Here is a 23,757-nt window from a genome sequence, read left to right as displayed (position 1 = left end):
CTTGTCGGCGCAGGCACCTTTGCCGCGAGCGCTGAGTGCGGGACATCAGCAGCCTGCTGGCGATGCCGCTTCTGACAAGAAACCTTGTCGCAACTAGTCGCAGCTCACTTAAGTTGTTGAGCGGACTCGAAACAAAGTAAGGGCGCGACTAGCTACGAGTTGGTTCCTCCGCGCATAGGTTTTCCATACAAATAATGGTCGTTCAAGGAATATAACTTAAAAATTTAAAACTGATCGCTCAAACTTTGGCAACTTAGCTTTTCTGTCGTTTGTTTCCCGGCAAGGCGAAACTTGCTTGGACGACGCCTAGTCCACATTGTAATCTTCTCCTTCCGCCCTGGCAAACTTGTGTGCGAGGGAACCTTGCTTTCCTTTATTAGAAAAATAAAGAAGAGAAAATAGACATATGGTGCCTTCCGGCTCGTTATTGCTTACCGGGGGTTGCGCTGCACAAAGTTTCAGATAATGCATGCAAATATAAAGTAAAAAGCATGAATTCCACAAGATGTGCGGAGCATATGAGCTTTACTTATGCACGGGATCTGCGCCTGGCTTTGTACAAAGGATTACATGCAACATCGGCAAGACTTGTACAAAAGATGGTTGCCGGAACGGGTTCCGGCAACCGCGCCCTACGGGTAAAACTTGCGAAGATGCTCAATGTTCCAGGAGTTGCTCACCGGAGTGCCATCTTCGGTCTCAAGGTGGACTGTGCCGGGCCTAGTGACTCGTTTCACCCGGTAAGGGCCTTCCCACTTTGGCGTCAACTTGTTGGAATTCTTGGTGGATTGAACGCGTCAAAGAACAAGGTCGCCTTCCTCGAAGCTTCTGGCATTAACTTTGCGGCTATGGTAGCGGCGCAAAGCTTGCTGATATCGAGCAGCTCGTACAACAGCCTAAAGACGGTCCTCCTCAAGGAGCAGCGCGTCATCTTGTCGCAGCTGATCTTGCTCAAGCTCATCATAAGCGAGCACTCGAGGCGATCCGTATACAAGTTCCGTGGGGAGAACTGCCTCTGCTCCATAGACTAGAGCGAAAGGTGTCTGGCCAGTGGCTCAATTTAGCGTCGTCCTGATCGACCAAAGAACCACCGGCAGCTCCTCGATCCAGTTCCCTCCGCACTTGCGCAGCCTGTCGAAAGTCCTGGTCTTGAGCCCACGCAGCACTTCAGCATTTGCCCTCTCCGCTTGACCGTTGCTTCTCGGATGAGCAACAGAAGTGAAGCAGACCTTGGCGCCAAGATCTTGGACGTACTGCATGAAGGTGCGGCTCGTGAATTGCGTGCCATTATCGGTGATGATCCTGTTAGGGATCCCGAAACGACAAACAATCGACCTGAAGAACTTGACTGCTGACTGTGCTGTCACCTTCCTCACTGGTTCCACCTCCGGCCACTTTGTGAACTTGTCGATTGCAACGTACAAGTACTCAAAGCCCCCGACAGCTCGGGGAAAGGGGCCGAGGATATCGAGCCCCCACACCGAAAATGGCCAGGATAAAGGGATCGTCTGGAGAGCTTGAGCTGGCTGGTGTATCTGCTTGGAATGGAACCGGCACGCTTCACACTTGGTTACTTGTGCAGTTGCATCCTGGAGGGCTATCAGCCAAAAGAAACCTTGCCGGAAAGCTTTGCCGGCAAGCGCTCTTGCGCCAATGTGGTGACCACATATGCCTCCATGTATCTCTGCCAACAGCTTTTATCCATCTTCCCGGTGAATACACTTCAATTTCACACCGTTGAGTCTTCTTCTGTACAGTGTGTTGTCGACATACTGGTACATACTTGACTGTCGGGCTACTCTTTCCGCTTCTTCTTGTTCTTCGGGAAGTTCTCCTGTCTGAAGGAAAAGGACAATCTGCTGTGCCCATGCTGGAGCTTGTGGCTCGACAACAAGGACCAAAGGCACATCTGCTGCTGCGGGAACATCTGCTTCTACTGCAAGGGCTTGCGGCTCTGCCGGAGCTTGATGTTCCCCGGCAAGCTTGCCGGAGCAAAACTTGTCGGGAGCATCTGCTTCAACAGAACAAATCCTGAGGCTTGTCGGCGCAGACTGCTCCTCAGCATCCTTGGTGTTGATCTTGGGGACCTTCTTGGCGGCGGCTTCGGGGAGCTCTGCCGGAAAGTAGTCACCAGAAATCAACTTCCTCTTCTTGCTCTGTCCAGTTGATGGCGTTACGGACGGTTGAGTCAGCTTGAGCACAAAGATCCCTGGTTCCACAGGTAACTTTAGTGCGGCGCACTTTGACAGGCCATCGGCAATGTCGTTCTGAGCTCTTGGAACATGTTCCATCTGCAGGCCGTCAAAGTGCTCTTCTAGCTTTCTCACCTCATCAACATATGCTTCCATCAACGGACTCTGATAATTCTTGTTCACTTGGCGGACGACAAGCTGTGAGTCACCCCTGACAATGAGCTTCTTGATCCCAAGGTCTGCTGCGATCCTGAGACCGGCAAGCAATCCTTCATACTCTGCAGTATTGTTCGTTGCTTGCTCCTTGGGAAAGTGCATTTGGACTACGTACTTGAGGTGCTCTCCGGTGGGTGTAATAAGTAGCACGCCCGCACCGGCGCCTTGCAGCGAGAAGGCACCATCAAAGTACATCAGCCACTCTTTGCTTGCTTCCTTGATGGGGATGCTCGTCTCTGGAATTTCTTCATCTTGTGTTGGCGTCCACTTTGCTATGAACTCTGCCAGTGCTCTGCTTTGGATAGTTGAAGTGCTCTCAAACTTGAGGCCAAAGCTTGACAGTTCCAGCGCCCACTTGACAATCCTGCCTGTCGCTTCTGGATTTTGCAGTATCCTCTTCAATGGAAAGCGAGTGACGACTGTGATCTCATGTGCTTGGAAGTAATGGCGCAATTTCTGCACACCAGAGTACCTTGACCTAGCCCCCTGCAGAAGGGAACTGACAAAGTAAACTGGGCGCTGCACCATTCTCTTCTGCACCTTCTCATGCTCCTGCGCAGATCCATCCTTGTGGGGACCAGAGCTTGCCGGTGAAGTCCTCTGCTTGTCGCCGGATGTATCTGCTGTGGTTGCTGACTCATCATCCGCCTCCCTCTCTGCTACTAAGCAGCACTAACCACTTGATTGGTTGCTGCTATATATAGCAGCAACTTCTCTTATGGCTTAGGTGCGACAAGTGTTGGAATGGAGGACAGGTATCTCTTCAAGTCCTGCAGCGCAGCCACCGCTTCCGAAGTCCATTTCATTGGACCTGCCTTTTTCAATATTTTGAAAAATGGCAGGGCGCGCTCAGCAGACCTAGAGATAAACCTGCTGAGAGCAGCTACGCAACCGGCAAGTCTTCGTACATCCTTGATGCGCTTCGGCGCTTCAATCTTCTCAATGGCCTTGATCTTGTCGGGATTGGCTTCAATTCCCCGTTGAGACACAATGAACCCAAGAAGCTTGCCGGAGGGGACTCCAAACACGCACGCACTTCTCCGGGTTAAGCTTGAGGTTGATCTTGCGCAGATTTGCAAAGGTTTCATCTAAATCTTGAATCAGAGTTGCTTTGTCCTCGCTCTTGACCACTATGTCATCCATGTAGGCTTCCACATTTCTGTGCATTTGCGGTTCAAAAGCATCATGGACTACCCTTGCAAATGTTGAACCAGCATTCTTCAAACCGAAAGGCATCCGTATGAAACAATATGTGCCACATGGGGTAATGAATGCACTCTTCTCCTCATCCTCTTCTGCCATGAAGATCTGATGATATCCTGAGTATGCATCAAGAAATGAAAGCAAGTCACATCCGGCCGTGGAGTCAACAATCTGGTCGATGTGCGGTAAGGGAAATGGGTCTTTGGGGCAGGCTTTATTAACATCGGTAAAGTCAATACAAAGCCTCCATTTCCCGTTTGCCTTGCGCACGACTACAGGATTGGCCAACCACGTAGGATGGAGCACTCCTCTGACAAGGCCTGCTGCTTCCAATTTCTTGATCTCTTTTGCAATGAATTGTTGGCGCTCCAATGCCTGTTTCCTGACTTTCTACTTGACGGGCCGCGCGTGAGGACAGACGGCAAGATGGTGCTCGATTACTTTCCTGGGAACACCGGGGATGTCAGACGGTTGCCATGCAAACACGTCGACGTTCGCCCGCAGGAAAGCAACGAGCGCGCTTTCCTATTTAGGATCGAGAGTGGCACTGATGGTGAAGGTACCACCAGTGCCGTCCTCCTTGGCGGACACCTTCTTGGTCTCTGGTGGAGCTGCCATTGTCTTCTTATACTTGCCGGTGGAGCTCGATGGTGCGTCCTTGGCGGTAGCGCAGCGCTCCAAAGAGGTGCGCTTGCCGGAGTGGGCATCAGAACTCTTGCCGGACTTGGTCTTCTTCTTTGCCCCGGGAGCTTCAGCGGCAAGTGACTTGTGATCTGCTGTGGCTACTGCTTCCCGGTAGATCTTGTCGGCGCAGATAAGAGCATCCTTCTTGTCGCCAGGGACAGAGATGACACTTATCGGGCCTGGCATCTTCAGTACATTGTATGCATAGTGAGAGGCTGCCATGAACTTGGCGAGTGCTGGACGGCCAAGTATCCCATTGTAAGGCAATGGAAAGTCAGCAACGTCAAAAGTGACCCTCTCAGTCCTGAAGTTCAACTCGCTACCAAATGTTACCGGCAACGTGATCTTTCCCTTCGGCTTGCTCCTCCCCGGGTTGATTCCTTGAAACGTGCCGGTCTCTTCGAGCTCGCCATCAGGGATCTGAAGCTTCTGGAGTACCGCGGAGGAGATCAGGTTCAAGCCGGCCCCGCCGTCAACTAGCATCTTGGTGACCTTGAGGTTGCGGATAGTTGGTGAAACCAACATCGGCAAGCACCCGACCACAGTTATGCGATCAGGGTGGTCCTCAATATCAAAGATGATAGGCGTGCTGGACCATTTCAGAGGCTTGCGTGACTCGATGGGTGGTTCTGCCGCATTGACTTCCCGCACCCACTGCTTGAGCTGGCGGTGTGAAGTATGCAGAGAAGCACCACCCTCAACGCACATGACCTTTGTGGCTTTCTGGAACTCCTGCTCATCAGTCTCATCTTCATCCATATCTTCATCGTCGTCGTCATCTTCATCCTTGTCGCGGCCGCGGGGAGGTCTGTCTCCTTGCCGCTGCTTGGCCTTGCCGCGGCGTCCTCCTCGGCCGGGACGATTCCTGCTAGTTTCTCCAGCACCTTCCTGGGCTTTCTCCTTGTCGCGCCGCTCGTATTCAGCCTTTTGCTGCTCAACAAGCTGCTCGACCTTCTTGCAGCTCTGGAGGTCATGGCCCTTGGTGCGGTGGATCTTGCAATACTGCTTGTTGGTGTTGTCCTGCTTGTCGGCGACCGCCACAGCTGGGCTAACCTCCTTGCCGAAGCTACCAGCTTCGGTTTTCTTGCCGGACTGCTCAACAACTAGCACATCTTTGCCTTTCTTCTCCTTGCTGTTCCGCCGCCGGTTCTTCCTTGCCGGGGCAGTGTCCTCACTATCAGATCCTCATGCTCCTGTGTTCTCTCCGGGGAGTTTCCTCCCTTCCTCAGCACGTGCACACTTGTCGGCCAGGGCATATAGCTCACTGACATCTCTGATCTGGCACATCGCCATCTCCTCCCGCATCCTGCGGTTTCGCACGTTCTGATGGAACGTGCTGATCACCGCGGCAGGGTGGACATCTGGGATGTTGTGCTGTACGCGGTTGAATCTCTGAATGTACTTGCGCAGAGGCTCTCCTTCCTTCTGGGTGAGCAGATGAAGATCGCTCTCTTGGCTATGAGTCTTGTGGCCGCCTGTAAAGGCGCCGACAAACTGATGGCACATATCAGCCCAGGAGGATATGGAGTTGTCCGGCAAGTGCATGAGCCAGGATCTGACATTGGGCTTGATCACCAGCGGGAAGTAGTTGGCAAGGATCTTGTCGTCCCGTCCTCCGGCAGCATGCACCGTGATGGTGTAGATGCTGAGGAACTCCGATGGATGCGTCTTGCCGTCGTACTTCTCTGGTACATCTGGCTTGAAATTCTTCGTTCTGGGCCACTGGACTTGCCGCAGCTCATGAGTGAACGCGGGGCAACCTACCGCGTAAGGCAAGTCGCCTGGTTCCCCTGGCGCATGCATGTCAACAAAGGGCCCAGCGCGCTTGTCGGATTGACGTCGCGCTTCTCTTCGGCGCTCGATGCGAGTACGAGCGTCTTCTTGCTGTCGTTCGTGAAGAACTTGGCGCTGGTCATGACGAGCTCATGGATCCGATGATGTAGTGGAGTTGCTGTCGAGGTGGATCCGACGAGTCGGCGATCTTGGCCTTCGGGGCGGAGAGTGCATGGTGGTTGCACCCCCACCGGTTTCATCGCCACCGGCTCGTGCCTGGCAGTCCTGCCGCGGCCGCGATGCACTTGGCTGCCGCGGAGTGTCGCCGTTGGCAAAGCCAATGAGACTCTGAATGGTGGCCCTCCATTGGTCAATCTTGTCTTCCGCTGGAGGGTAATCCAGGAGTAGTTGAGCTCGCGCCAAAGCTTCTGCTGGAGTGGTGGGTGGCAGTGGTGAACGGTGCGAGGAGCGGGATATGCTCGGACTTCTAACTATGTTAGAAGGAGCAGCATCTCGTCCAGGCAACCGCGTCTCGCTCGTGCCAGCACGTTGGCGTGCATGCTGGTATTGAGCACCCCGAGATCCACCATCTTGAGCTTGTCCATCGAATGTATGGTACTGCGAATACCATGACGCTGTCGGTCCTGCGCCTCCTCAGATGGGCGCGGTACATGTACGGACGCCGAGGTTTGCGCGGCCTTGTCCTTGGACCTGGCAGCGTCGTGGGCTCCCTCGTCGACGTCCGTTCTTCCGCCAGCGTCCTCCCCACCACCTGTTTGCTCCAGTGGTGGTGGAAGTGACGTGGACGGAGCTGCTGCCGCTGAAGTCTTATTATTCGGTGGCATGTCGATGAAGAGAATGAAGATCTAGCTCGTGTGGACGCCGGATCAGGTTCACACAATCTCGACGCCCCCTACCTGGCGCGCCAAAGATGTCGGGGAAACTGATCCACGAACACCTATGGGGCCGGCGGACCGGGCCCCTTTCGGTTCGGCGAGGGGCGGAGATCACACTAAGAGCAGATCGAGGCGAAGCACACGAGCAGTTTACCCAGCTTCGGAGCTCTCCGGAGAGATAATACTCCTATTGCTGCTTGTCTGATTGTATTGTGTTCTTGCTAGAGAGAGCTAAGTGTTTTTCTGGCTTCCGAATGAGTCGAACCTCCCCTACGTTGCGCATGGGCCTCCTTTTATATGCTCAAGGGGTCACCGACAGGTGGCAACGCAGAGAAGGGGTAAAAGCGTAAAAAGTGTTGCGGTTGGTACACCTACTTGCACAGTGTATCCTACCTAACCCTGATGGCAGGGGACAAAGGCATTAAATGCCCGTCTGTGTCGCCCAAACCATGCAGAAAGGGACCGTCAAGGACACCACCGTTCGCCACGATGGCGATCTTGTCAGCTTCGCATGCCACCGCGCACCGCTGGCTGCACAACCTCTCGCCACGCGCGCCTGGAAAGGCCCCCAGGGCGACACGTTGGCGGATGTGCTGGAGCGTTGGTACAAAGTGGTAGCCTGCCGCGGCAAGCGCCTTGCCGCGGTCGTCGTCTTGTCGCGCCCGGAAGCTTGTCGCTCACCAGGCCTCGAGATGCCTTGGTTGGTCTTCCCGGCAAGCTCCTCTTGCCGGGGCCTTATTGCCTTTCCGGGACGCGTGGCGCGTCGCGTCAAGTTCCTTGGGATGCCTTGGTTGGCCTTCCCGGCAAGCTCCTCTTGCCGGGGCCTTGTCTCCTTGGCTTGAATACTTTGTTCTTGAATGGCTCCAAAGGAACCACGGAGGACCTTGGCAGTCGCCCGGCAAGCCTTGCCGCGGGGTGCTGCAACTGCCCGTGCACAAGTTCGGGATACTAGGGTACCCCTACTCTAGTACACCGACACTATGCGTCGATTTCAAAGACCTAAATAAGGCCTGCCCAAAGGATCCCTTCCCCCTCCCCCGAATTGATCAAATCATCGACACCACCGCAGGACACGACTCATTGTGTTTCCTCGATGCATACTCTGGCTACCACCAAATCAAGATGGCAGAGTCAGACCAAGCCGCAATGGCATTCTGCTTCAACACGATTCCCTTCGGGCTCAAAAACGCCGGCGCAACATATCAGCGCATGATTCAGACATGTTTGGCCAACCAGATCGGCAAAACAGTTGAAGCGTACATAGATGACGTGGTCGTCAAAACCAAACACGTCGATACTCTAGTAGACGACTTGAGGCTCACATTCGACAATCTCCGAGCATATGACATTAAGCTCAATCCGAAAAAATGCATTTTCGGCGTACCAGCCGGAAAGCTCTTGGGCTTCATCGTATCCGGTAGAGGAATTGAAGCAAACCCAGCCAAGATCCAAGCTCTGTCACAATTGGATATCCCAAAAGACCTCAAACAAATACAAAAATTGATAGGATGCACCGAACACTTCGAGTGGACGGATGCCGCCATCGCCAGACTCGAAGAAATCAAAGCCATACTGGCAACAAATCCGGTCCTGGCCGCGCCCAACACGGGTGAACCAATGCTATTATACATCGCGGCAACCCATCAAGTTGTAAGCGCGGTGCTCATTGTCGAACGAGAAACGGGCGGACACAAGTTCCCTCTCCAAAAACCAATTTACTATGTGTCCACTGTCCTAACTCCATGCAAGTCACGGTACCCGCATTATCAAAAGATAGCATACGCGATGTTCATGGCATCCCGGAAGCTGCGACACTATTTTCAAGAGTGTTCAATAACAGTGGCATCCGAAGTACCTCTTAATGATATTATAAACAACCGCGATGCAACGGGCCGGATTGCCAAATGGGCCATTGAGCTCCTCCCGTTCGACATAACTTACAAGACAAGGCGAGCTATTAAGTCGCAGGTTTTGGCCGACTTCATCGCCGAATGGACCGAAGCCGAGCTCCCTAAAGAGTACGGCGCATATTCCAACTGGATCATGCACTTCGACGGCTCCAAAATGTTGGCTGGCCTGGGGCTTGGCGTCGTTCTGACGTCCCCAACTGGAGATACAGTCCAATACATACTTCAGATAATGTACACGGACTCCAACAATGCGGCCGAATACGAGGCCCTTCTACACGGTCTCAGGATGGCAGTCTCCATGGGCATTCAGCGCCTAGAGGTCCGCGGGGACTCAAACCTCGCGATATCCCAAATAAATGGAGACTTTGACGCCAAAGATCCGAAAATGGCAGCTTATCGCAACGCTGTCTTAAAGATGTCATCCCGGTTCGAGGGGCTTGAATTTCACCACATAGCCCGGGAGAATAACCAGGCAGCAGACGTGTTGGCACGCATTGGCGCAAAGCACGATGCCGTTCCTCCCAACATCTACCTAGAGAGGCTGTTCAAGCCATCCGTATCATGGGAGGGAGAGTCCCGAAACAATAGCCCAGACACAACCACACTGCCCCTCACTGAACATTCTGACACAGTTGGTGGCTCCGCCAACGAAACAACACCGTCAGCCCACACAATAATGGCAGTCATTGCCCCATGGACAGAACCATTCCTAGCCTACCTAACTAGGCAGGAACTTCACGAGGACCAAAACGAGGCCCGCTGCATAGTGCGGTGATCTAAAGCCTATAAAGTCCACGAGGGAGAGCTTTATAAGAAAAGCACAATCGGAGTCCTTCAAAGGTGTATCTCCGAAGAGGAAGGGCGAAACCTTCTGGCTGAAATTCATGCCGGACTCGGCGGGCACCACGCCGCAGCCCGGGCCCTTGTAAGCAAGGCCTTCCGTACCGGATTTTATTGGCCGACGGCCCGGGCAGACGCTCAGGACTTAGTGCAGCGATGCGTCGGTTGCCAATTATTCGCTAATCAAAGCCACATGCCGCCTACCGCCCTACAAACCATACCCATTACCTGGCCTTTTGCGGTCTGGGGGCTTGACATGGTTGGACCCCTTAAAGGAGGAACCCACAAGAAGAAATATCTACTGGTCATGGTGGACAAATTCACCAAATGGATAGAGGCCAAGCCTGTGAAGATGGCCGAATCCGGACCGGTGATAGACTTCATATCCTGGGTTGTACACCGTTACGGCGTCCCCCACAGCATCATAACTGACAACGGCACAAACTTTACGGCCGACGAAGTTAAACTCTGGTGCAAAAACATGGGCATCAAGCTCGACTACGCTTCAGTCTATCACCCACAAACCAATGGTCAAGTCGAACGAGCCAATGGTCTTATCATGAGCGGCATCAAACCCAGACTGGTGCGATCCCTCAAGGAATCCAACACGCACTGGGTAGAGGAGCTTGACTCCATACTCTGGGGGCTGCGGACCACGCCGAATCGCACTACCGGATTCACACCATTTTTTATGGTATACGACGCAAAGGCAGTCCTACCCTGCGACATAATTCATGACTCACCTCGAGTGCGCATGTACGAAGAAAGAGAAGACGAGCTCGAGCGACAGGACAGCTTGGACGCATTGGAGGAGGAGCGCGACATGGCAAAAGCCCGTTCCGCATTCTATCAACTGCAGGCTCGAAGATATCAAAGCAGAGAAGTATGGGCCAAAACTTATAACGTTGGCGAACTAGTTCTACGCCTGCCGGACAAGAAAAAGGACAAAACTAAAGCCCAAATGGGTGGGTCCCTTCATAATCGACCAAGTACTGACCGGTGGAGCGTACCATTTGCGAAACGAATCGGATAACCGACTCGAGCCGAACCCATGGAACGCAGCACGCCTACGAAGATTCTACGCCTAGCGCCGGACTCCGTGTTTGTCTCCTTCCTCTGTCCCTTTGTTATTTTTATTTTTCACATTAGCTATCTGGCATTTCTCTCCTTCTCTCTACATTTTTTCTCCCAAGCCCTTAGGGGCTTGCCTGCGCATTGTTCGCACATACTTGACGCGCCATCCGCTTTCATCATACCTGGGGGCTTCTTTATCAGAAGTTTATATAAACGGGCCTCATGCCCAAAACATGTGTGACACTTCCGCATGAATCTTTTATACACCATTATATGCATCGATATGACTTGATTTTTGGCTAAGCTGGGTTGCCTGGCTCCTGTGCTTACCCCTACATTCCCGTTTGTTCGGCTAGGTGGTAAAGGGAGCACCTCTGCGATTGTTACTGCTGGGTCAGCCGGATGTGTACCTCAGACTGGGTGAAGCCGAAAGCTAGCGTTCTTAAGGGAATATTCGGTCAGTGAACTGAAAGATGATTTTTCTTGTTTATCTATCTGCCCCAGATGCTTTTCTGCTCTTTTTAGCAGTTCGGACATGCACTTTAGGGCATGCCTCCCAGGGATAGGAACCCCTAACAGAACTATTCTCCCTGGAAGATGTTTCTTACTAACCATGTAATATAACATAACTAGTTGAGCACTTGTCTGGTAAAGCAATTATGACCCCTACGCCTTGTCTCCATGAATGCCCCGGTTCTTACATAATCGAGAGGGTATTCAGACACACTTCGGACTATAGGGTCCAGAGGTTGAAGCGAAAAGGTCCGCAATGACAAACGATCTACAATCCGGCTAGAAGGCATTTTTCATGTCATTTTAAATTACAAAGTCAATCCGACTCGGTATACTCTTCTTCAATACCATCCAACAGGCGGTCTAATTTACAATCCTATTGAGAATACTTTGCAGCCACCACTACCTGGCCATATACTAAGCTGACAGGGATCTCCTTTCCGTCAGGACCCATAGGGCCGACCTCGGCCATGTGGTTCGGGTCAGCCTTCGTGTACCGAGTCTTCACCATGGCCCAGGCCTCCCTGGCACCTTGACGGCAGGCCGATATCTTCCACAACCGGAAGCGCTGCCGCACTCCCTCCAGCTTCTTTGCAAGCTCCCCAAGGCCTTCTGGCATGGAGAGGGATGGCTACATAGCCTGGACGACGCCTTGCATTGCCTGCCGAACTCGTTCGTGCAGTTGCAACAGCTCGGGAAGAAGGTCCCCCGTTAAACCAGGCATTTCCTCCGCAGGACGACCTATCAGCAGACCTACAGACATAGCTCTGTTAATCGACTTCCTCGCCGAATTCTTTTTTTCGAGGATTCGTTCAAGCACTTACTAAAAATGCCGTGTCGAAGTCGCCGATTCTCCTTTACGGAAGTAGACAGCTGAATACGAACATCCTTTAGTTCCTTGCCCAGCTGGGTATTGGCGTCTTGAAGTTTGTTCTTCTCTTGCCTCACCCTCGTCAGCACACTCTCGCCAGCCTTTAGTTGGCGTAGGAGTTGTTGCTTGTCCGGATTTACTCCGGCCCCATCTGCACTATTATCGTCAGAGTTGCACACATGCCGCACTTCACAACGGAATTATCTTTCGAAGCATATATTACCTGAGGGCGTCAACTTGGCATTATCTGAAGTGGCCAGTGCGGCCTCGAGTTGGGCCTTGCACTCTTCAAGCTCCTGGGACAGTTGCGTGTTCTTCTTTGTAAGACACTGCATAGATTCTTGAAACAATTATCTTCACTGTTTCAAGTCTCGGGGGCTACTGACATATATAACCTTCAATTTTACTCACCTGTATGTCTTTTACATACTGCTCTGTGGCTCTGGCTAGACCATTTTGAGCGGTATGGAGATACGCATCTCCTGTATTAAAGGCGTCCAACACCTCTGGGGGAAAACATGCATCACGAAGAACAGTCCGGCGATACGTGTGGTTCATGGCACTCTCCACCTCTAAATTGGTGGTAGATAGCCCGTCTGCATCCTCTATCGGAGGAACGCTCGAGGCACGCCCCGTGTCCGCCTCCGCTTCCGGAGTCGGCCTTGAACCCTGGCCGGTGGATATAGTCCGGCGGGCTCTCTTCTTTCTAAGAAAAGCATGAGCGTTAGTATGACTTGAGGGCATAAACCCTAGGCGTTAAATTCGCACGCCGTACCGTTGCGCCGGAATCTCGATCTGGTCCGCACTTCTTTTTGGCCCGCCTGGCTTCAGCGGCCCTTGTTGGCTGCCCACCGTGGGCTCGGCCTTCCGCCTCGAGGATTTACCCTGTGAAACGAAACACTATTTGTTCACGGCATTCAAGATAAAGCATGGATGGATCTCCTTGAAAGTACTGGGACTTCGGTCTCGGTTACCTTTGAGGCTGGAAGTAGTCCGGGATAGTCGGCCGTAATGGCCACTAAGGTGTTGTCCTTACTCAATTGATGAAACACCCCATCAATTAACTCCACACATAAGTCCGGTTCCTCTTGGGAGTCCGGATCGAGGGACCATTCCGGGTCCTCGGGTTGTGGAGGAGGGTTGTTTATCTCCTTCATAGTCTGGCGCAGCTCCTGCGTTAACATTGCTAGACTAAGTACTCAACTATGGGAATTTTGAAAGCGAGTAGGCAAGTGAAAATATTCGCTCACCAAACTTGAAGGATTGTACATGGAGAATCCGCCCTCCGGGTTGGCACGGAGGAATTCCTCTTCTTCTCCCTTGTACAAAGCGGATAAGATTCTCGTTAAAGTGGCGGCCGAATCTGGCCCCTTGCGACCGCATCGGGTGGCGTCGTCCTCCCCGTTGAAATCCCACATGGGATGGCCTCTGTATTGAAGCGGCTGCACCCCTCGCGTAATGCATATGGCCATGACCTTGATCATGGTCAGTCTGGAATGAACCAACAACCTTATCCGGCTCATCAGGTAAAGGACGTCCCTATTAGTTTCCCTCTGAGGGTTCCGCGGGCGCCAGCTCAGGCGCTTCTTCAACAGAGCATTATTGAACTCAGGGAGTCCGATCCGTACAGGGTCCGGCAGGGGGACGTCATCTATATAGAACCACTCTGAAGGTCAGTCCTCGGACGCCCTCTGTGGGGTACCGGATAGATATCCGGTCCCAGCGATGCGCCATAGTTCAGCTCCGCCCACTTGATAAATAGACCCCTCCTGAGAACGGGGCACGGGGCAAAACAACCTCTTCCACAGTGCAAAATGGGCCTCAACACCCAAGAACAGCTCGTAGAGGCCCAGGAAGCCTGCGATATGCAGTATGGAGGCAGGTGTGAGGTTGTGTAGCTGGAGGCCGTAGAACTCCAGTACCCCTCGGAGAAACGGATGAATTGGAAATCCGAGTCCTCTTATTAAGTAAGGGACTAGGCACACCCGCTCTCCTCAGGAAGGATTGGGGATGCTCTCCGCCTGCTCTCCGTCGCTATAGGTGGCAATCTCGGCTCGAACCGGGACCATATATGCTGGGGGAAGAAACCCCTTGGACTGAAGCACTACTAGCTCGCTATGCGGGACGGAACACCGCCCCCAATCTCCGGGCCGAGGGCTGGAGAGGCGAGAGGAGGAGCTGCACCGACCGGCCATGGTGGAATGAATCCCTGTCAAAGGCACTCTGATGAAGGCTCGTGGAGGGAAGATGTCACGACTGGTTTTCCGGGTAATAAATTTCCAGAAAAGACCGTCGTGCTCATCAGCCCCAGGATTACTGTTAGCTGATGAGGCTCCAACTTGATACAGAAATTCCAAGCAAAATACAAAATATGTAGTACAAGACCATTCTGGCCTGTGAGTACAACAAATGGTTTCTAGTGGTTGATGGCGGAAGCAGGTTGTGAAACATCAGTGTCTATGGGACTCCATTTCCCACGGGAACAGCTGACCAGGTTAATTCCTATCTTCGCGAGGCTGCTATCTCCATAGAGTGGGTTCCGGGGCTGGCATCGCGTCGCTCCTCTCCGTGCAAGAAAATCTGGCCAAGACAATAGCCAGGGACAAGCCAGTGAGTACTTTGAATGTACTCTCAAACATTATGAACACAGGTATAATATAACCATGATGTGCTAAAAATATTATAAGCTCATGACGTCAGTCACAATGAAACTCAGATGCGTGCAAGCAAGTTATTTATAAAAATGCAATAACATGGTAGTATAAAAATTTATGAAACAAATAGCAAGCAATGCCACAGTCGGGCGTCTTAGCGACACCACATAAAGGGCTTTAAAAGAAATGCCACAGTTGGGCGTCTGAGCGACACCACATAAAGGGCTTTAAAAGAAATGCCACAGTCGGGCGTCTGAGCGACACCACATAAAGGGCTTTAAAAGAAATGCCACAGTCGGGCGTCTGAGCGACACCACATAAAGGGCTTTAAAAGAAATAATCATAATGAATATCCCGGAGGTAGAACCATCCCAGAGATACTCGGTAATAACAATAATATCACGGGTTAGTCAACAATAATAATAATCATAGATATCACAAGTCACGAGTAGTAATTCCATTTCTGGTTAACCGTTTCACCTCCGAAGACCGACACTAAGACCGATACCTGACCCATCCCAGACTGTAGTCCTTAACCATGGACACGGCTATTCGAATAGGTTTAATATCTCTACAGAGAGTGTACTCTTTACCGACGAGTAACGGATTCCTTTAGTCCATCGGACTAATTCCGTCTACGGTCTTTTAATTGAAACACACCTGACTTGCACACACCAGCGTCCACTCGTGTCTGGAATCACCCATGACACCTGTTAAGCAAAACTCTAAGTGGGGAGGCTACAACCTTGCGTAGCATGGGATCAAATTTCTATCGCGCGCTCTAAGGGGTGCCCCCCTCTCGGTCCCAACCGGATACACCCATGCCCCCGGACCAGGTGGCATGCCTACCGGCTACAACCGGTATCTTCCACCATGGCCTCTCTGTACGGTTTGTGCCAAGACAATGGTTAACAACTTACTGAACCATACCCCACCTACGGTAGGGACCAGTGGCAGTACGAAACAAGTATGGGGGTTACCGGAACAAGACTCGATCTACGGCCGACTCTGGAGGCTTATGAGTTCCCTGCATGACATGTATAACAAATATATTTCAACCGAAGAAATCACCACTCAATGTACCTTACCATGCCATACCGGACATAACCGTCCCGACGGGGACCGGCGACAAGCTCACGCCTACCCAAGGCCGAGGCTTTCCCAGATTCCTTCCCGGCATGCATGCAAGGCACATGAGGAGGATTACCATCACAATAATATTCATTTCCAACAGGAAGGAAATCACTGATATACTTCCATGCAAATGATCATGTCACATGAAATAACAAGTCCTCCGAAGTAAGGTGGTGTTATGAACGTGTCAAATAACACACCAAAAACATTATGCCAGGGTTCAGAGTGCTTGCCTTCATGGTGTGGAGAGGTGGGGGGTGCTCTCCAAAATTTTTGAAAGCTTCTTTCTCTCCCAAAAATCCTATTTTCAAGAATATGCAAATAACACCTATTTCAAAAATAGTACAAAAAAGTTGTTTGGAAAATATTCAAATAAATCTTAAAATAAACTAGACAATATTTGAGAGATGTAGGAAAAAGAATTAATTCATTTGGAGTTATATTTAAAAAGTTATAGCCAGTCAAAGTTCTGGTCAAATCTGTTATTTAAATTAAAACAGAAAAGAAAACGTTTCGGAGGGGAATACGCTTTCGGAGCGGGGAAAACGTACTAGGCGGATTACGTCTTCACTTAATCCCACGTGGACAGGCACGGGGTCGCTGACAGTGGGTCCAGGGGGCCCACTAGTCAGGTTTGACTAGTCTCTTTCCCTCTCCTTCCTCTGTCCCGAGCGGAGGCGGAGCTCCGGCGATTGTCGCCGGCGACTGGCGGCTCCTCGCGGGGCCCTGAGAGCGGGGATGGATCCGCCACTCCAGTGCAGTCCTCCCGGTGGTCGCAGGGTAGCTGGAGGTGGAGGGAGCTGCCGGCGGCGAGCTCCGCGGCGGAGGAAAGCTTCGGCGGCGAAGTGACATTGTGGCGGCGATGGTTCCCGATCAAAATCAAGTACTGGGAAAGGTTCATTGGAGGATGAGGAAGTTCCTGGCGAAGAGAACGGAGAGGGGGAGGTACTGGAGGTGCCGGATTGGCCGGGGCGGTGGCGGCGGCCGGAGTTGCCGGAGATGAGGAAGGAGGCCTCCCCGGGTCGAATGCGAGGCAGGGGAGCGCCATGGGGGTAGCATAAGGTCGCATGCGTGCTCGGGGAAGCTCGGGGGGTCCATTTATAGCGCGCCAAGGTCGGTTCCGCGGCGGTGGGGATAAGCTCTCCGGCGAACCGTCTCTCTGTAGCTAGGGCGACGTGGCGGCGACGAACGCTAGCGGACACCCGTGTGGATGAGCTAGGGCTGTGCCGGGGCCAGGTGGCGAGCAGGGGTGGCTTGGGCGGCGCTGAATGGAGTAGGGGCTGTCGGCGGCGGCGGCGGCTAGCTCTTGGCCTGCCGGGCGTGGCGGGGGCTGCTTGGCGCGTTGCGGTGAGAAGGGTAGCGCGTGGCGAGGTGCTGCAGAGCGAGCCAAAACCATGGGGGCCAGCGTGTCGGCTCGTGTGCGCGGCTGCAATATGCGCGCTCTGGGCGTGCCCAGAGCATGCCGACCATCTGTTCGGCGAAATGCCCTGGCCTGCTAGATGGCTTGGTTGGAGCTGAGGATTAGCAGTTCTAGGCTATGGCTTGCAAGGGGATCAGTAGACAAGCTGGTTTGGTCAGGAGATCAGGTTCACAGTGCAAACCAAAAATTCATGCCAAAACAGATCTTGCCCATATGGTGTTTGACAAAATGCTAAGGGCACTTAGGCATTTCTTGGAGTGGCCAAAATCTCCAAATCAGTGTCTCTGTGGATGAAAGAGAGGGTGGTGATGTTAGTTGGTGAAATGCACAAACTTGTTAGTGCAAGTCTAGCAGAATTTCAATTCTGGACAGGAAATAAATGGCATTATTTCATAAACCAAAATTAATCCAATGGGTGCATGCTCCTGGACTTAACGGTTTGGCAAGGGGGACTACCAGTAGAAAAAGTAATCATGGATATAGGAGCAATTAAAATGGTGGTTGCTGTACAAATCATCAAGTTGGTCCAGAATGGAAATGAGGTTGATTCACTCAATATTTTCAAAGAACAACCCTGGATTTTTGCACAAAATGGAATAATATGCTCCTATTGACCTCCCCTAATTTTGGTAGAAGTTTTAAAGAAATATATAAAAGGGTTGTAGTGCAAAATGCACTCTGGACCAGAGAAGAAAAACTGAGTGTAGGGCTCAAAATATTTCATGATGAAATATATTTTTGCATAATAGTGATTTAAAAACATAACATGACATCTCCAAATCTTTGTGGTAATTTTAAGTGAATCTATCAAATGGTTGTAGTTCAAATATGGCCATATAACCTTGAAAAACTATTTTCAAGAAGGTAAAGATCAAGCAATTAAATTAGTTAATTAGTTATACTGATAAAAGGAAAGTTTTTCTTGAGAGGTTAAATAAGTCTAATAACATATTTGAAAAGTTTTCTCTTTGGGAAAAACTCATCATAACAGGGAAGGAAATGATTTAAAAATCAAAATGGAGCTCAGAAATCCAAAGTTTTAATTCCTAGCAAAATTTTAATTTAATAAAACAAGGCCAAATTTTGGGGTGTCACAATACTATCCCCCTTAAGAAAAATCTCGTCCTCGAGATTTGCTAAGAGCCGTTGTGAAAAACAAAAGTTCCATATGCATTCGAGCGGTTGTGAGACTGCTGTCGTGGTGCTGTGTGAAATTAATTAATCCGCATCGTGAGGTGGCAGGTGTAGCAATTCAGGAAAAAGAAGTCTCACTCCAGGATTTTGCGAGGGAAAAACAGTTAATTTTTAGGAGCATAATCCACAACAAAAACTACACACATTAGTAGAAGCCAAATAATTGACTCGTCGTACAAACTCAGGGTATCACGCATAAGTCACACACATAAATAAATGTTGCAAGGAACAAATCCAATAGCGACGTCTAAAATGAAAATGGTAACTGGGTGGGGTCCTGATAAAATGTCTGTGGTAAAGGGATACACTCCTCTTCTATTGGAGGAAGTGGATTGACCAGTCGATGTATGCGTCTCTCCGGGTCGGGTCTCAGTGGACTGCCGATGGCAATCTGAGGATTTAAATCTGCGAGGCTCTGGAGATAATCCATCACTCGCTGGTTCAAATGCTCTTGAGCAATGATGTACTGGATAAGGTTGGCCAGAACTAGGTCTCTCTCAATACGTCCACCGGGAAAAGATGTTACTTCTCCGGGTGCCGCACGACTCGGAAAGTAATAATATCCTCGTTCGCGGGCATAGGGTACTGCGGATCGAAGACGAGCAATCGCTTCTTTCGCAGCAGCTTCTATGGCCAGGTGTGGGGTTGGCATAGATTTCCCCACGAAGGAAACTTCTGTTGGATCTTGATTGGGGTCTACAGGAGGAATGTGCACTGCTGCCCAATATTCCGAGGTGGAAGAGGTGATCCTCGATTTGAACAGCTCGTACTGAGGTGGCTGGGTAGAACCCATGGTACTGCGAGTAAAATCCCACAATATTTTGACAAAGCTACCTGGGGTTGCATCTGGGGTTCTCAGATGAATGCTGGGGCTCGGCATGACAGGAAAAAGTGTGAGTGTGGTGCACAAGGTGAGGGTTGTTGGGTAAGGTCACAAGGTGGTCTTTATATAGCAATGGAGCCGGGTCGTTTTACCGTGGTGAAAGGTAATAAATTTGCCAGCTTAGCTCCAAAGGTCAGGTCAGTGTCGGAGATACACATATCTCATAAAGAGACGTGTTATTGTGGTTGTCGTCGGGTTGGTTTTGGTAGTCGTGCCCGGAAAATATGCCGCTATGCGCTGACCAAAAATGCAAGGCTACTATTAAAGCAGAGGCACAAAGACGGGCTGCGTTAAAATACGCGGTCGCATGATTACAAAGCGAGGATACATTGAAACTTGGTGCTACTCATACGGCTTAGTCTACCTCGTTCATGTCTAAACGGGTGTGCCTGGTGGATGTCGAGGCTTCTCCACGTGTCTCACTGCCGGGATTAGTCGGAGATGGCGGGGGAACTGCAGGGTCGGGGTAGTGATGATGACCATCGCGGGGATTGTTGGCCACAACTCCGTTGGAGTGTGCTCCCAAAATGCGAAGAAGCACCTCTGGGGTTATCGTAGCACCTTGGCCGATGGCTGGGGCAGATCTTGGGGTCTCGATCGGTTGTCCAAACAGCACGACTGGGTTGTCGGCGTTGGGCTCGTTTTCTCCTCTCGCCGGGGTTTGACGAACCAGCTCCCCACGAGCTGCGATTAGATCAATGGTGATCTGGTCGAACAGTGCCTCCAGTGCACTTACATAGCGCACTAGGTGCAACAATGCGGGGTCCGTCTCGTGATCTCCGTTGGCAACTTGGGGTGGTCTACCATACCCTTCACGTCTGGGGTAGTAGTGGAACGAGCGACAGTTAACTCTGGGCGACAAGTGCCTGAGATGAACTATAGCCTCTCGAGCGGCTAGCTGGATGGCTTGTGGCTCAAAAGAAGTTGTTCTTCCGGTGAACCTGTAGGGGCGCTCGGGTGCTAGACCCCTACCGTAGATGTGCACAGTGGCCCAGAATTGACGGTCTTCACCGCTCATCGGTCCTTGATACACAACATATTATGGTGGCTCCTCTAACGCGTAGGCACGACGGGTGAGGTTTGCGAGGATGGTCACAAAACCTCCAAGGTTGGTTGCTGTGGTTTCGTTGTGCACTATAGGTCCAGGCATTGTGGCTCGGTTTGGGGTAGCGGCTGTGCTGTGCTGGGTTGAGGCTAGCGTGCCCTTTTTATAAGAAAAAGGGGATGGAGTCTTCCTTTGCACGCTTGCGAGAAAGGACTATTTAGGGGCCAGTCACTGGCGCATGAGTGACAGGTTAGGTTGATAGGTTGGGCACCGACTGCCAAAAAGGTGTTGGGTCACTGTGTGGCTATCTTGCACGAGAAGCTTGGCTGGGGTTTGGCTAAGGTCTAGTGGGTTGGTTTGCCTAAGTTTATTGACCTGGCTAAGATAGGATTAGCCAATGGTCAGCCTGGCTCTGATACCAAGTCTGTCACGACCGGTTTTCCGGGTAATAAATTTCCAGAAAAGACCGTCGTGCTCATCAGCCCCAGGATTACTGTTAGCTGATGAGGCTCCAACTTGATACAGAAATTCCAAGCAAAATACAAAATATGTAGTACAAGACCATTCTGGCCTGTGAGTACAACAAATGGTTTCTAGTGGTTGATGGCGGAAGCGGGTTGTGAAACATCAGTGTCTATGGGACTCCATTTCCCACGGGAATAGCGGACCAGGTTAATTCCTATCTTCACGAGGCTGCTATCTCCATAGAGTGGGTTCCGGGGCTGGCATCGCATCGCTCCTCTCCGTGCAAGAAAATCTGGCCAAGACAATAGCCAGGGACAAGCCAGTGAGTACTTTGAATGTACTCGCAAAAATTATGAACACGGGTATAATATAACCATGATGTGCTACAAATATTATAAGCTCATGACGTCAGTCACAATGAAACTCAGATGCGTGCAAGCAAGTTATTTATAAAAATGCAATAACATGGTAGTATAAAAATTTATGAAACAAATAGCAAGCAATGCCACAGTCGGGCGTCTTAGCGACACCACATAAAGGGCTTTAAAAGAAATGCCACAGTTGGGCGTCTGAGCGACACCACATAAAGGGCTTTAAAAGAAATGCCACAGTCGGGCGTCTGAGCGACACCACATAAAGGGCTTTAAAAGAAATGCCACAGTCGGGCGTCTGAGCGACACCACATAAAGGGCTTTAAAAGAAATGCCACAGTCGGGCGTCTAAGCGACACCACATAAAGGGCTTTAAAAGAAATGCCACAGTCGGGCGTCTGAGCGACACCACATAAAGGGCTTTAAAAGAAATGCCACAGTCGGGCGTCTAAGCGACACCACATAAAGGGCTTTAAAAGAAATGCCACAGTCGGGCGTCTGAGCGACAACCGGTATCTTCCACCATGGCCTCTCTGTACGGTTTGTGCCAAGACAAGGGTTAACAACTTACTGAACCATACCCCACCTACGGTAGGGACCAGTGGCAGTACGAAACAAGTATGGGGGTTACCGGAACAATACTCGATCTACGGCCGACTCTGGAGGCTTATGAGTTCCCTGCATGACATGTATAACAAATATATTTCAACCGAAGAAATCACCACTCAATGTACCTTACCATGCCATACCGGACATAACCGTCCCGACGGGGACCGGCGACAAGCTCACGCCTACCCAAGGCCGAGGCTTTCCCGGATTCCTTCCCGGCATGCATGCAAGGCACATGAGGAGGATTACCATCACAATAATATTCATTTCCAACAGCAAGGAAATCACTGATATACTTCCATGCAAATGATCATGTCACATGAAATAACAAGTCCTCCGAAGTAAGGTGGTGTTATGAACGTGTCAAATAACACACCAAAAACATTATGCCAGGGTTCAGAGTGCTTGCCTTCATGGTGTGGAGAGGTGGGGGTGCTCTCCAAATTTTTTGAAAGCTTCTTTCTCTCCCAAAAATCCTATTTTCAAGAATATGCAAATAACACCTATTTCAAAAACAGTACAAAAAAGTTGTTTGGAAAATATTCAAATAAATCTTAAAATAAACTAGACAATATTTGAGAGATGTAGGAAAAAGAATTAATTCATTTGGAGTTATATTTAAAAAGTTATAGCCAGTCAAAGTTCTGGTCAAATCTGTTATTTAAATTAAAACAGAAAAGAAAACGTTTCGGAGGGGAATACGCTTTCGGAGCGGGGAAAACGTACTAGGCGGATTACGTCTTCACTTAATCCCACGTGGACAGGCACGGGGTCGCTGACAGTGGGTCCAGGGGGCCCACTAGTCAGTTTTGACTAGTCTCTTTCCGTCTCCTTCCTCTGTCCCGAGCGGAGGCGGAGCTCCGGCGATTGTCGCCGGCGACTGGCGGCTCCTCGCGGGGCCCTGAGGGCGGGGATGGATCCGCCACTCCAGTGCGGTCCTCCCGGTGGTCGCGGGGTAGCTGGAGGTGGAGGGCGCTGCCGGCGGCGAGCTCCGCGGCGGAGGAAAGCTTCGGTGGCGAAGTGACATTGTGGCGGCGATGGTTCCCGATCAAAATCAAGTAGTGGGAAAGGTTCATGGGAGGATGAGGAAGTTCCTGGCGAAGAGAACGGAGAGGGGGAGGTACTGGAGGTGCCGGATTGGCCGGGGCGGTGGCGGCGGCCGGAGTTGCCGGAGATGAGGAAGGAGGCCTCCCCAGGTCGAATGCGAGGCAGGGGAGCACCATGGGGGTAGCATAAGGTCGCCTGCGTGCTCGGGGAAGCTCGGGGGGTCCATTTATAGCGCGCCAAGGTCGGTTCCGCGGCGGTGGGGATAAGCTCTCCGGCGAACCATCTCTCTGTAGCTAGGGCGACGTGGCGGCGACGAACGCTAGCGGACACCCGTGTGGATGAGCTCGGGCTGTGCCGGGGCCAGGTGGCGAGCCGGGGTGGCTTGGGAGGCGCTGAATGGAGCAGGGGCTGTCGGCAGCGGCGGCGGCTAGCTCTTGGCCTGCCGGGCGTGGCGGGGGCTGCTTGGCGCGTTGCGGTGAGAAGGGTAGCACGTGGCGAGGTGCTGCAGAGCGAGCCAAAACCATGGGGGCCAGCGTGTCGGCTCGTGTGCGCGGCTGCAATATGCGCGCTCTGGGCGTGCCCAGAGCACGCCGACCATCTGTTCGGCGAAATGCCCTGGCCTGCTAGATGGCTTGGTTGGAGCTGAGGATTAGCAGTTCTAGGCTATGGCTTGCAAGGGGATCAGTAGACAAGCTGGTTTGGTCAGGAGATCAGGTTCACAGTGCAAACCAAAAATTCATGCCAAAAAAGATCATGCCCATAT

This window comes from Triticum dicoccoides, chromosome 2B, assembly GCF_002162155.2.
Source record: "Triticum dicoccoides isolate Atlit2015 ecotype Zavitan chromosome 2B, WEW_v2.0, whole genome shotgun sequence".
Taxonomy (NCBI): domain Eukaryota; kingdom Viridiplantae; phylum Streptophyta; class Magnoliopsida; order Poales; family Poaceae; genus Triticum; species Triticum dicoccoides.
The sequence above is the reverse complement of the archived record's forward strand: the minus strand, read 5'-3'. Positions refer to the sequence as shown.